This window comes from Podarcis filfolensis (genome assembly GCF_964270895.1).
Source record: "Podarcis filfolensis genome assembly, chromosome: 9".
In the NCBI taxonomy this organism is placed as follows: Eukaryota; Metazoa; Chordata; class Lepidosauria; order Squamata; family Lacertidae; genus Podarcis; species Podarcis filfolensis.
The window spans coordinates 33,156,094-33,169,194 of record NC_139610.1 but is presented as its reverse complement, the minus strand read 5'-3'; positions in this window follow the sequence as shown (position 1 = coordinate 33,169,194).

Here is a 13,101-nt window from a genome sequence, read left to right as displayed (position 1 = left end):
TGATGCTTTGATTGAAAGAATGGAGGCTATTTCCCTAGTAAATATGTTTAGGAGCCGTGGACTACATTGACAATTTAACTCCCCTGAATTTTGGAGTGTGTGGTGTCCACATTTTACCCCCTGTAGATAAGATTATGCTGTTGCCTGTGTGTTCATAAATATCGATACGTACTTAAAATAGTACTAGTACTTCTCTTTGCCACAAGAGGGAAGCATTGTAATTATTGTAGGGAAACTTCTTGATGTAGACAAGCTGACCAAACTCAGCGGCTCTAGTATTGATGATACTGCACCGTGGTTTGAGATAGTGATGACCTTAAAGATGTGCTGTTAGATGTAAGCATTAAACCTAGCTCATTTCTGTCTGTTCAGTTTTATTTGTAATCCTGCATCTGCTTTCCTGTAAGTCAGCCCAGTGAACTCAATAGGATTTACTTCTGAGTTGACATGTAGGATTACACCGCAAATCTAAACTGAGGTGGGGGTGGGAATTTCATGCATTTATATAGTCATTGTTTCATTGTATAAGGGCCTGAAAAGTGCTTTGTTGTAATTCTCACATCTTTTGTTTTTTAATGAATATCTGTCTGGTCACCGGGCATCTATAGAACAAACAAATGCCATTTATTTTTTACATTTACATTCCATGTGGCTACCACTGCTATTTTGCAGAGAGGACTTTTTTATATATACCTAATACAAAACACACAGAGAGAATCATCAATATATTTTCACAGCATTGATTTAATTCCGTACAGTGCTTGTATTCCAGCAAAATGAAATGAAAGCAAGAAAGGCTATTGTCAGAGACTGCCTCTAGGTCCCGGCTCACAAAGGACCAACGCTAGCCGGTAGAACGGAATAAAGTCTTTATTGAAGTATAATTTCCATTTCCACATCTTAGCGTGCGTCTCTACGTCTATTCCCTAGATCGGCGAAGTCCCATCTGAATCTCCGCCTCCTGTACACCAGTTCAAGACCCTAGCCTTGCTCCACCTTTTGCGTCTCTCCTTTCGCCTCTGGGTCCTACCACCCCCCGGGGTTCCTTCCTTCCTGGATGCCTCGGATGCGGACCCTTCGGATTCCTCCCCCTCCCTTCGGCGGGCTTTAGGACCTGGCTCCCTTTCCGGGCTGCTCATTGCGCCTCCCTCTGGTACATTTGAACTTGGCGCGCGCGCGCTGTCTCCGACCCTCCTCTCTACCGTTTCCTCGCTCTCTGACGCAGGCGTGGCTGCTGCCGGAGAGCTGCCTGTCGCTGGTGCCTGGAACTCCTCCCCCCTGCTGCTCTCTGGTGGAGTAGCTGGTCCGGATTTCCAGCTGCTGCTCTCTGAATCCCCTCTGGTCCCTTCTTCCTGGGGTGCCCCTCTTGGTAACCCCCCAGCTCTGCCCACGGGAGCCCCTTTCTGTGAATCCTCCGATTCGCTGGACAGACTTAGAGATCTCGGACGGCTATCATCGCTAACCTCTCCTTCCGATTCCTCGCCATCCGTTCCCTCTGCTCCTGAACCCCTGACAGCTATTGTTATGGAAAATAACTGTTTCCAGGAAGCTGGTAAATGAAGAGTGCTGCAACAGACCTGCAAAGGGATACTACACATTTGCTGAGTCACCACACCGCTATGCTGCCCGGTCATTTTGGCATTCTGCCCAGGATTTTTCTCTGCAGTTCTGCAAGGTAGACAGTGTGTAAGGGGTCGATGAAGGAAGAAGAAATATTAGTGAGGGATGAGAAGCTATGTTCTTATACTGTCTTGAGAGGAAAATGTTTGCAGTCCTTTTCCTTTTGAAAAGTGGAAATTCTTCACATTTTTATTTATTGTGGGGGAAAGCTGTTAATGGAGAGGGGGAGGTTGGAGAAAGGTTCACACTTCTGTGTTTTAGGTTCTTTACGCAGCAACCCTAAGGCATGTGGGTTGGGGAATCCAAGACTTGTTGAATTAAGCCAAAGCCTCTCCTGTCAAATCTAAAGTCTTCTGAACCAGTCTGAATCAGTCTTTTATCATCAAGGTTCATACATATTCAGCACTAAAATTCAGGACAGCTCAATACAGACTTGTGGTATTAACAGGGACTCTGTGCCAAGGTGTGGACCTCAAGAACAGGCTCCTTTTTTACTTCGCTGTGGAGAGAAGCATTAAGAAATAGTTAATTGTATAAAGAATCATCCATGTGAAACCAAATAACTCAGATGAGACAGGGTGTAGGAATAAGGCTTTTAATTACCATGAGGCACATTATCAGCCGCATGACTCCTATTAATGATAATAGGAGTTAAGTAGCTTAAACATTGTGGGCTAATACCCTCCAAGGCATTAACTCCTAGTGTGTAATATGGACTTCTGAGGCTGTAAAGAAGACAGGTTGTTTGCTGTAGCAGTTGTGTGGAATGTTATCGACTGGCAAATATTTCTCATATTACTTCTAGCATACCTGGAAAGCAGAGCCATAGCAATGGGGAGGGGGGATGACGACTAGCTGGTTTTTTTGCCACAATTAAATTCTCCAGAGGGGCGCCGTTGAGGCTCCCAACCTGTGTCTGCAAATGCATGTGGGGTCTGTGTGCCAAACTGACTCTTTGACCCACGTGAAATAAAGCCTAGTTTTGCCCCTGCTGGGAAGTCTCCCATGTGACAGTCTCGCATTTGAGCATTAACCCTCCTATGCTAATGTGCAGCTACTACTCCCTTGACAGAACAATGAACTGCCAACAGGATTCTTAAGTCTTAAAGTTCATAGGTCAGTCAGAAAACTATTCACGCATTACACTGGTTCAGGGATTAAAAGACCTTAAGTTTAAGACAGAGGTTTTCAACCTTTTTGAGTCCATGGATCCCTTGACCAACTACCTTCTTTTTGTGGCACCTCTGTGGGTCTCAGCAGCCCAGTTATGTCACCCCTTGCCTGCAGTGCTGGCAGCCCCTTACCCTTTTTTGAACACCCTCCTCTCCTGTCCTGTCTCCTTGGGAGTCCTCTGAGCAGCTGCAGCCGCCACCCCTAGTCTCTGAGCTGCCCTACCAGCCCCAAAGATAGGTGCCTCCTCGCAGTGCCCCACTAGGGCTTGGGAATCACCCCCTGGCCAACCCTAGAGGCACCATTCGCCTGAGGACTTGTAGCCAAGGCTGCTGCAACAAACAGCTGTGGAAGCCTTTGGGAGGCAGAAATGCAAGAGGGCATCAAAGAAGGGAGGGAAGGAAAGAGGGACAGAGGCCAGTGTTGTCTGCGGCTCCCCTGACCACCATTCAAGGCACCCCAGGGTGCCATGGTACACTGGTTGAAAACCACTTGTTTAAGAGAAGAGTTTAGAGGCTTAAACCTTCACGCATACAGAAAAAGCATGGAAAATGTGAGCCAAAGCGCTCAACAGCTATGTCATGTCGTGTAGTGGTTAAGAGCGGTAGACTCGTAATCTGGAGAACCGGGTTCGTGTCTCCACTCCTCCACATGCAGCTGCTGGGTGACCTTGGGCCAGTCACACTTCTTTGAAGTCTCTCAGCCCCACTCACCTCACAGAGTGTTTGCTGTGGGGGAGGAAGGGAAAGGAGAATGTTAGCCGCTTTGAGACTCCTTCAGGTAGTGATAAAGCGGGATATCAAATCCAAACTCTTCTTCTTCTTCATGTAAGCACCAAACACATTCTATAGTCTTGCATACCGGACTCACAACTCGGCTCCCGTGCAGCCACACATTTCATATTATTTCTAGTTTGTTGTTACTGTCATTTGTCCAATAGCTCAGAAAGGGCAAACAACTAAGCAAACAACGTTGCTTAGTTTGGAGAGAGCGGCTACAGCTTGTTTTTACATATGAGATACTTTTGCATGTTTTATAGTGGGTGTTTTTATTGTCTTTGAGCCTTATTGTGAAATCTGTCTGAGAAGCATAATAGGAACTGATTCATGAACGAGCTGAATAATAGTATAAAGCTGTGGGAGAGGGACTAGAATGCAGCCCAGTGCTGGTATCGCAGACCAATCAATGAACGTGGCAGAAATATCGAAAGAGATGTGGAGCAAGTCATTAGAGGAAGTGAGCCAAACCAGAGACTGCAAATCACGAGAAGTTGTGGCAGCTCTTCTCTCAGGCATGTGCGTGGGCATACACAGCATCATGCTGCATGCAGACAAGCAGTGAGTGATAACAATGTGTTCAAATGTGTACAGATATGCAGCAGCACATGCTCCTGTGCATATTCGTGGTGCGCTCCCACACATAATTGCATGTGATGTGCTTCAGTGCTTGTTGTGTGCAGTGTGTTGCTGTGATGTGCAGGAACACGTGACATAGAGGAGCATGCTACTGGTTTGAGAGCAAACCGGGTTCTGAAACCAAGGTTGTATCCTGGCTTGTTCTCAATAGCCATAGGTCAAACAGGGAAACTGATTAGTTTGAAAGCAAAAGTGAAAACCTTCAGTTTCTGGTGTGTCAAATAGAGGGGAGGGAGGAATGTGTGGCCTTGAGTATGCTTTGTTAAGACTTATTCACATAGCAAGAAACTGTTGCATCCTGTTATGCCAGAACTAAACCTATGTGTGTGGAGACTCCCAGACCACCTTTAGAACAGGCATGTGGAGTTGCTGTATGTCACATGTCTGTTTACTTCCAGCACAGTCTGCTGGAAACTTCTGTTGTATACAGCTTTTGCCCATGCTGTTTGCTTGGACACGAAGGGAAGCAGACATGTTTTTCCTTTGTCCTGCTGCTGAATAAATGCTTGTAAATATGCTTACATATGCCTCTGTCCACTACTTCTGTTGCAAAGAGTTCTTATCTCTGCTAGCTTGCGTGCTCAGTCTCTAAAGGTCTCTGAGGCTTGAGTCGCAGTTTTGATGCTGTTCCGGGAACTGGAGTTTGTCTGGCTGCCGGCTGGTGGGCTGGAGCCAGCTGGGGGCCTGCCAATTGCCCCCGTCTCTCCGGACGCATCCCAACACCAGATGCCAGCAGGTCCTGAGTCTCAGTCTCTCTCCCCACCCTTTCCCTCCTCCTTGTTGCCACATGAAATTAGGAAGAGGTTGCCGGTTGCCCTCCTCTGAACTACAGGAACAGTTTCAACAGATGGTATAATTATCTAGTAGAATTAGCAAACAATACTATTACCAGTTTTAATGTTGAGCTGCAGTGCGTACCTATCGCTTAAAAGGAACCGTACTTTGGATGGATGGATTTAAAGTCAACTCTGCCTTGAAAAAAGTTGTCATGGAAACCTCAGATAACTGGCACCCAGTGTGAGCAATAACACATTCTGATGACTCAGAGGCACTTTTAGGATAAGGACTACCTGGATTCCTTTGTGATGCAGAATTATTTGATTCGAGGACATCTATACTGGGGTGAAATTATGATGAGACGAAAATGTCTTCCCTCTTCTCTGCTGAAGCAGTTGGCATTAGACAGTGGGTCATTGGGTTGTAGAAACTGCTGGTTTTCCTGAAGCCTTGGTAAGAGGCCAAAAAGAAAATGTCACAAAAGCTTTCTTCTAAATAGCAATCTTATTAACAGCATGCTCTCTCTCCCTTCTCGCACCCAGAGTTTGCTTTAGGGGTTAGAATGTTGTCACGATTACATCAGGAGCTTCAGAGGTAAAATAGCTCATATATAGGAAGAGAGCTTCCTCCCGCTAAGATCCTCAATTGAATTTAAAATATCCTCATTTGCCAAGAGATCAGCTGCCTATGGCTCCCACAAACTCTCACCCAATGACAGCAGCTATTCCATCTAGCAGAGAGATGGAGAAACGAACCAGGGTTATTCCATCACTGCCGAGAGACCAGCTGTCTTTGGCCTTCCTTCACCTGTTGCATTGTAGCCTGTCACTTGTTATTTCATCTGAGATAACTCAGTCAGTAGAGCATGAGACTCTTAATTTCAGGGTTGTGAGTTCAATCCCTGCATTAGGAAAAAGACTCCTGCAATGCAGCGGGTTGGACTAGATGACCCTTGTGGTCCCTTCCAATTCTATGATTCTATTCTACCCGAACTGTTTTCATCCAAACTGGTTTTTATAAGAGCTGTAACTTTAAGAACATTTAAATTCCAGAGTTTGCTCCCCTGTCCGCATCCTTTTTAACTTTTCGTGTGGCCAGGGACTGTCTTACAACTGATATTTGTAAGCTGCTCTGGGAGGAATTTTAGCTAAAGAATGGGGTAAATAGGGAAATCTGAAAAGATGGCTTGGTGCTCATAGTTTTCTAGGGTTGAGAGAGAAACTTTTTCAGGTTGCATTTTAATGCTTACATAATTTGCACAGCAACCAAAACAACTATCCTTCAAAATGTCAATTTCTCTTAATTTTGCTATGCATAAATTGTATTATTTAAAATAGTATGCAGAAATGTAATGTTACGGGGAATTGCTTGCAACGATGTGTGCATTAGGCAAAATTGCTTACAAAAATGTGTACATTAAGAGAACATGCACACGTGCTAACAAATTCTCATGTGGGTTTCATAAAAAAATGCAAATTGTTGTGGATATATGTAGAATTGAAGGTAATACCGGAAAAATAAGAAACTGAGAGGAGACACTGGTTCAGATCCTCCCTCAGTGATAACGTTAGCCTGATTACCTTGCCTCCTCTCTCTCTCTTTGTCCCTACCCTGAACTACTTGGAGGAACAGCAGAATATAAATGCAGAAATAAATATTGTTGCACATGTTGGTTTTTGCACCTGGTTTGTACAACAATGCTTAACATGTTGAACTCTATATGGGGAAAGTTGTTTTCAACAAACATATCGTCATGATTTTACCAATCCACAATTGTGGGCTTTGCCACAATGGCAAAGGAATGTGGGCATAGAAAGGAAATGAGTTAGCAGTGGGATCCCCAAACAAGTAATTTGGATTTTGCTTACAACAGTAGGTTTTAGGGTAGGATCAGATTTCAGCTGCCCATGTCACTTTCCTATTTGAATCAAACAGCCATCAGTTGACAGCGATATTGTGCTAGCCACAATGTTTGGATTTGTTCTGTTTGCATCTATTTCAATTGTCAGTCTAGCATCAGGAGTTCTTTTATTTTGCAATGAATACAATTCTGATAAAATCTAGATTTTGAGTGGCAATAATAATGTTTTCAGTCCTAGTGCTGGTGGTTGATACAAATGCTAAAGAGGCATTTTTTAACAAGTAATGAAAGCAATTATATACCACAGGAGAGCATTAATATACTAAGATCCAGCTACAGCCTGCAGCATTAATATTAGCGGATGGTTTGTTAACCTCAATCTCTCCCCACCAAGGTTTAATAAGAGAAGTAAATAAACTGTAATGCTCTACTACTACCCAGTCTTGGTTGTTACAAATCATACAATTGCTTTACCTGTTGCTCTTGAAATAGGCATGCTACGTACTTGGAAAATAGTTGTCTGAAAAGAAAGCACCAGGTCTGGGAAGTTGATAGGAAAATTTATATTTCTGTAGTGATTTAGTTTAAAGCCAGGTTTCATGTTAATATTTCTGTCAGCAGAGACTTGATCTTTAATATGAGTCTGCAGAGACCATCACACAAAAGGCTTGACATTCTTTCGCTAATCCCACCATTCCATTAGACCTAAATGTTTTGTTAATCCTGCATCAGAAATCTGCCATCCTACACATGAATAGGTTACCAGATTTTAGATTTATTGGAAAGTGAAAAAAACCGTTGCCTGCATCCCTTATATAATGAGGGAACAGACATTGTGTATTTAACAGTACTGTATGGAGTTTTAGAGGAGCCAAGAAAAGCGAGCAAAGTGAAGCTCCCATCAATAGAGGCAGTTGCAATATGGACAGCGTACACTATGTGCTTTATTTTAAAAAATGTGTGAAGCTAATTCAAAGCCTTCTCCAAGAAGTTTTAATCTGCCACTTATACAAATTTGCATACATATGCTTATTTTGGATGCTTTATTGTATTTCTTTAATGAGCATTCCACTGAAAAGGACCTTTGGTTCAAGAATAAGATCTCAGTTGCATTGAAATAGTTGGTATGGCAATGAATTATAGCAAGTATTGTGAGAGAAGGTAATGAAGTCTCTATTCTCTTGCATTTTTCTTGTCCACTATAGTGCACAGAAGATTGTCTGACCATTGCCTCAATATAGCAGGAGAAACTGCACTTGCTTGAAACTTTTTTCACAGCTATTTAATCCACAACTGTCCTGTGTGCAGTGCAGGACTTGGCAACCATAACACCAGTACTAACATTTTGTGTGCATTATCCCTGATGTTATACTAGCAGATGTAATCAACACCTGTTCAGTGGACACAGCTACATCTACCAGGCATACAGCATTCCCACTTAACTGAGGCCACTCCCTCTGCTTTCACATAGCAATCCAGCTTGGCCTGCCTTTGAGGGTTTAGTGCCAAACTGGCAAGGTACATTATTAAAAATACTATTATTTCATTTCAATAAATTTCTAATGCTCCGTTACCTACTGAAGCCTTTGGTTAAATTATAAATGTAAAGAAATAAAGAGATGGCTTATTGATGCACATTGTTCATGATGCACAAGATCTGGAACAGAACATAGGTCTCGTGCATGGTTGACGTGCATAAGGTTTGATCACCCACAGTGAAGAATTAGGATCAGTATTTATAGTAACAGAGCTCATTGTTTCTTTAAATCTTGATTTTTCTATATGAATTTGAACTTTATCTTCTAGAGCAGGCTTAGCTAACCTGTGGTTCTCCAGCCATTGCTATGCTGGCTCTGATTGATGGGTGTTGCAGTCCAACAATATCTGGAGGACCAAAGCTATAAAAACCCTGTTCTAGAAAGAGAATGCTGCTTTGCAATTAAATTATTCATTTTTCAGAGCCACCTTTAATCCCTTGGAGAAATTCTTGGAAAACAGCATAAGCAGTAGCAGAAGGCATTGACACACAGTACAAAAAGAACCATGACTAAATCTTCAGACTCATATGAGTGCGGTACAAGCCTATGCATATTTACTCAGAAGTAAACCTCACTCTCTTCAGTGGAGCTTAATCCAAAGCAAGTATGCATAGGATTACAGGGTTTTATCTTAATCCAAAGCAAGTACGCATAGGATTACAGCATCTTATCTTCTAAGAGATAAGTCCCGTTGAGTTTAATGGGGCTTACTCCCGGGTAACTGGCTATATGATTTCACTCTGAATCCTTTTAGCCAGGCATTATAGGTGGCTGGCAATTTGCAAGTCTGAACCATTGACAGATGTGCTATAAAAAATCAGTGGTCTTGAAAAGATCTAAAGGTCATAAAATCAAATCCTTATAAAAACACTTATCTGTACAGACCTAGGGTGCACTTTTGCTCTCTAAATCCACCCAGTCAATAACCATGTCCAGCATAAGAAAATCAACAATGGGATCATCCAAAGGGATGGGCCAGATCTGATTTGTGGTGTGGTATATTTAGTTGTCAGATGGTTGCATAAGCACAGCTGAGAGTGGCAGCAGTCCAAGTCTGTTGTTTGGCAAATGGGAGTGCATTAACCTTTTCCTTTCCATCTTGCTTGTCAGCAGGGAGATCTGATTTGGGCTGGGGTTATTGTTCTATATTGTTATGCATTTTGTGCTTTTATGTTGTAAACTGCCCAGTGATCTTCAGAAGGAGGACAGTGTATAAATTTAATAAGACATTTCTAAGAGAACTGAAAGTGGCTTGAGAGAGGCAATGTTTCCCACTGTGTGCACACCTATTTCTTCCATACCACACTGATCAAACAGGTTTTACAAGCTGGGGGGCCAGACTGGCAACCCGGACACGCTCTTAACCTGTAGAGTTGCCAGGGTAGCTGGCGGGGTTCTGAACCTAATGGTCTTACAGTCTCCCCACCACAATATAGGACACAAGAAGTTGCCTTCTACAGAGTCTGACCATTGGCCAATCTAGCTCATTTTCTGTGACTCTCCAGGGTTTCAGAGAGTGGACATTCACAGTCCTACCTGGAGATGCCAGGGATTGAACCCGGGACATTCTGCATGCAAGGGAGATGCTGTGCCACTGTACTATGGCTCTTCCTCAGGGTATTTGGCAGCTGCTAATAGTTCCCACCTTCTCCTATGTGTCATCCACTTAATATACGATCGTGAAGCTGAGGCTCCAATACTTTGGCCACCTCATGAGAAGAGAAGACTCCCTGGAAAAGACCCTGATGTTAGGAAAGATGGAGGGCACAAGGAGAAGGGGACAACAGAGGACGAGATGGTTGGACAGTGTTCTCAAAACTACGGACATGAGTCTGACCAAACTGCGGGAGGCAGTGGAAGACAGAAGTGCCTGGCGTGCTCTGATCCATGGGGTCACGAAGAGTCAAGACACCACTAAACGACTAAACAACAACAACAAATGTTGTTCTTAGGTGAACAAACAAGGCAGAGTAAGTGAAAGAGCTGTCAGTCTTTTAGTGTCATGGGCAGCCCATCCTCACATCGAAGTCCAGAATGTTTTGGGGAAGGACTGCAGCTCCGTGGTGTCTCCAGACAGGGTTGGAGGAAGTTCTTGCCTGAAACCCTGGGAGACTGTGCCAGACAGAGTAGACAGTGCTGAGCTGTACATTGTACCACCTTTTGCATTATGAAGTTTGCAGTGGAGCTTCATAACAACAGAAAGGAAAGAAGCCAGGACCATCTGTTTGAAACCGGAGGCCTGTTTGGAATAAATTAGAGTCTCTATTTCCACTTAATAATGCGTAGTGTCTGTGACACCTATTGATCTATTCACATCCCATTGAAAGGACATCGATAGATTCAGGCCCTTTATTATTCATGCCAATTCTCTTCTTACATTAGCCACAGAACTCATTTAAAACCCTTATGAGTAAGTTTTGAACTTGGGCAATTTGGGATTAGTTAATTCAGATTAATTATAATTCATCATTTTGTATGATCCACCCCCTTCCAGTTTAAGAACATTTAAAGAGTTGAGCAGGACCTCTAGGTTGACAATTAGCAAAGACTGAGCTATAAATACTGGTTGGCTCCAAAGGATGACAAAGCTGGGTATTTGTGTCCCAAGTCCAGGAGAGAGCCACACTGCCCTAACAGTGCTACCATTTGACTTCACAGAGATCATCAGCAGAACTTTTTTTTTTAAGGAAGAAATCATTGCTGGGACCCCTCCAATAAATGGAATGTAGTGAAGGTATTGGAAAGCCCATTCCAGGAGGATTAGAAATTGCACCATCTTTAACAGACCAGGAAGAAGACCTTGAGCACTGGGAAAGAATCTGTGCCCCACACAGTAACCCCCCAATAAGAAAACTTGTTTTGAATCCTACCTTCCTAGTGTCAGGTTTTCTTGGGTAGCAATTGACACTGATCCAACCCAACGCAAGCACAGGCCCCAAGCACAAAGGCCAATGATCACCAACCTGTGTCATATGTTCAGTTATATCCCTCAAAATCCAAGTGGTTTTGTGAAGCCTAAAAATCCATGTTGACTCATCTTTAATGCATCCTGTTTCTCCATGTATTTAGAGTGTTCTGTTCTTAGCCATAATGCTTTCATTTGACTCACACTGCAGGAAGATAATCTGAAAAGGATCAGATTCATCCGAGAAATGCAGGGTCTTTTAAATGTTATTCTTTCTCCCGTAAATGACGTACAAAATGCACGAGGTCATGAATATTTGACGTGCAGAACTTCCTATGAGAGATTCAATAATATTGGCAACATCTTGGCATTTTGCCTGCTGTTCTTGGACATTACTGTAAGAACCACCAAGCTGTAGAACCAATTTCTAGAGGCATTAAAAATATTGGTAAAAAATTACATTAGTTACCTTTCTCTTTTTTGGTGCAGAGCAGGGATTACACATCACAGCGAGCCATGCAGCAATTTCATACTAAAGTGCATTTGGATTAATGCTGCCAAGTCTCATTGACATTTCACTTTATCAATTTGCTTTAAATATCTTCTATGGAAAACTCATTGTGTGTATCCCTCCAAATTTTGAAAGGAGAATCTCTCCTCTGGAGGGAAATCATTTAGCATCCTTGTTTTAGTCTGTCATCTGCAGTGTTAGATGGTGGGACGAGGAGATATGGTGTTTTCTCTGGTACCACCACAGTTATGGGATTCCCTTTCAAAAGAGGTGAAACTAGCCCCATCAGGGCTGGCACCAGACTTCAGGAGGCCCTGGGCACAGGGCTACCAATGGGTGCCACCACCCACACAGCCAATCAGACCACACTTTCTCCCTGCCAATGCCACATTCCCACTTTCCTTGCCAGGCCCCTGAGTAGCATTTTAGCATTGGGCAGATAGTGGTGCCACTTTTGGACAAGATCCAAGCTTGGTTCCCATCCGTAGTGCCTGCCTGCCCACCCAAGTGCTATGCTTTCCTCCTGCCGCTGCTGCCACGATGATGATGGCAGCAGCAACAACACTGCGTATCAACCTCCTTGCCAAGCCTCTCAGCAGCAGCTTTGTATTAGGCAGAAAGTGGTGCTACTTTTGAGCAGGTTCTCCTATTGAGGTTCTCCTTTGGAGCGGGTCCCCATCTGCAATGGTTTCCTGCCATTTCGATGGATAAAAAAAACAACAACAGTATAAATATATATGTCAGCGCTGCCCAAGGTCCCAGCTCACACAAGACCAACGCTGCTCCTTGCCCAAGTTTAAAAGTCTTTATTGAAGTTCAGTCTCATTTCTAGATGCGCAGCGTGCAACGCTACATCTGTCCGTCAGACCGTAGAACTCCCATCTGAATCTCCTCCCCCCTGACACCAGCTTACGATTCTAGCCTTACTCCACCTTTTCCTCTGTTCCTTCTTTCTCTGGGTCCTTCTGCTAGTCGGAGTCTCAGCCCTCCGAGATTCTTCTGACGCTGATTCTCCCGACTCCTCCCCCCCCTCTTTCGGGCTTTAGGACCTGGCTCCCAATCCGGGTCTTCTGCTGTCCCGCGCTCCTCCACATTTGAACTTGGCGCGCGCGCGCAGCCTCCCACTTTCCTTCTGACCGTTACACTTGTGTCACTGCTCCCCCTTTCGGGGAGGCTAGCTGGACCTGGCCTTCCCTCCGTCTCCCCACTCCCCGATGGAGGAGAAGCTGGTCCTGACTCACGTGACTCTTCCCCCCCACTGTGCTCTGGTGGGGGAACTGGCCCTACAGCTCCGCTACTCCCTT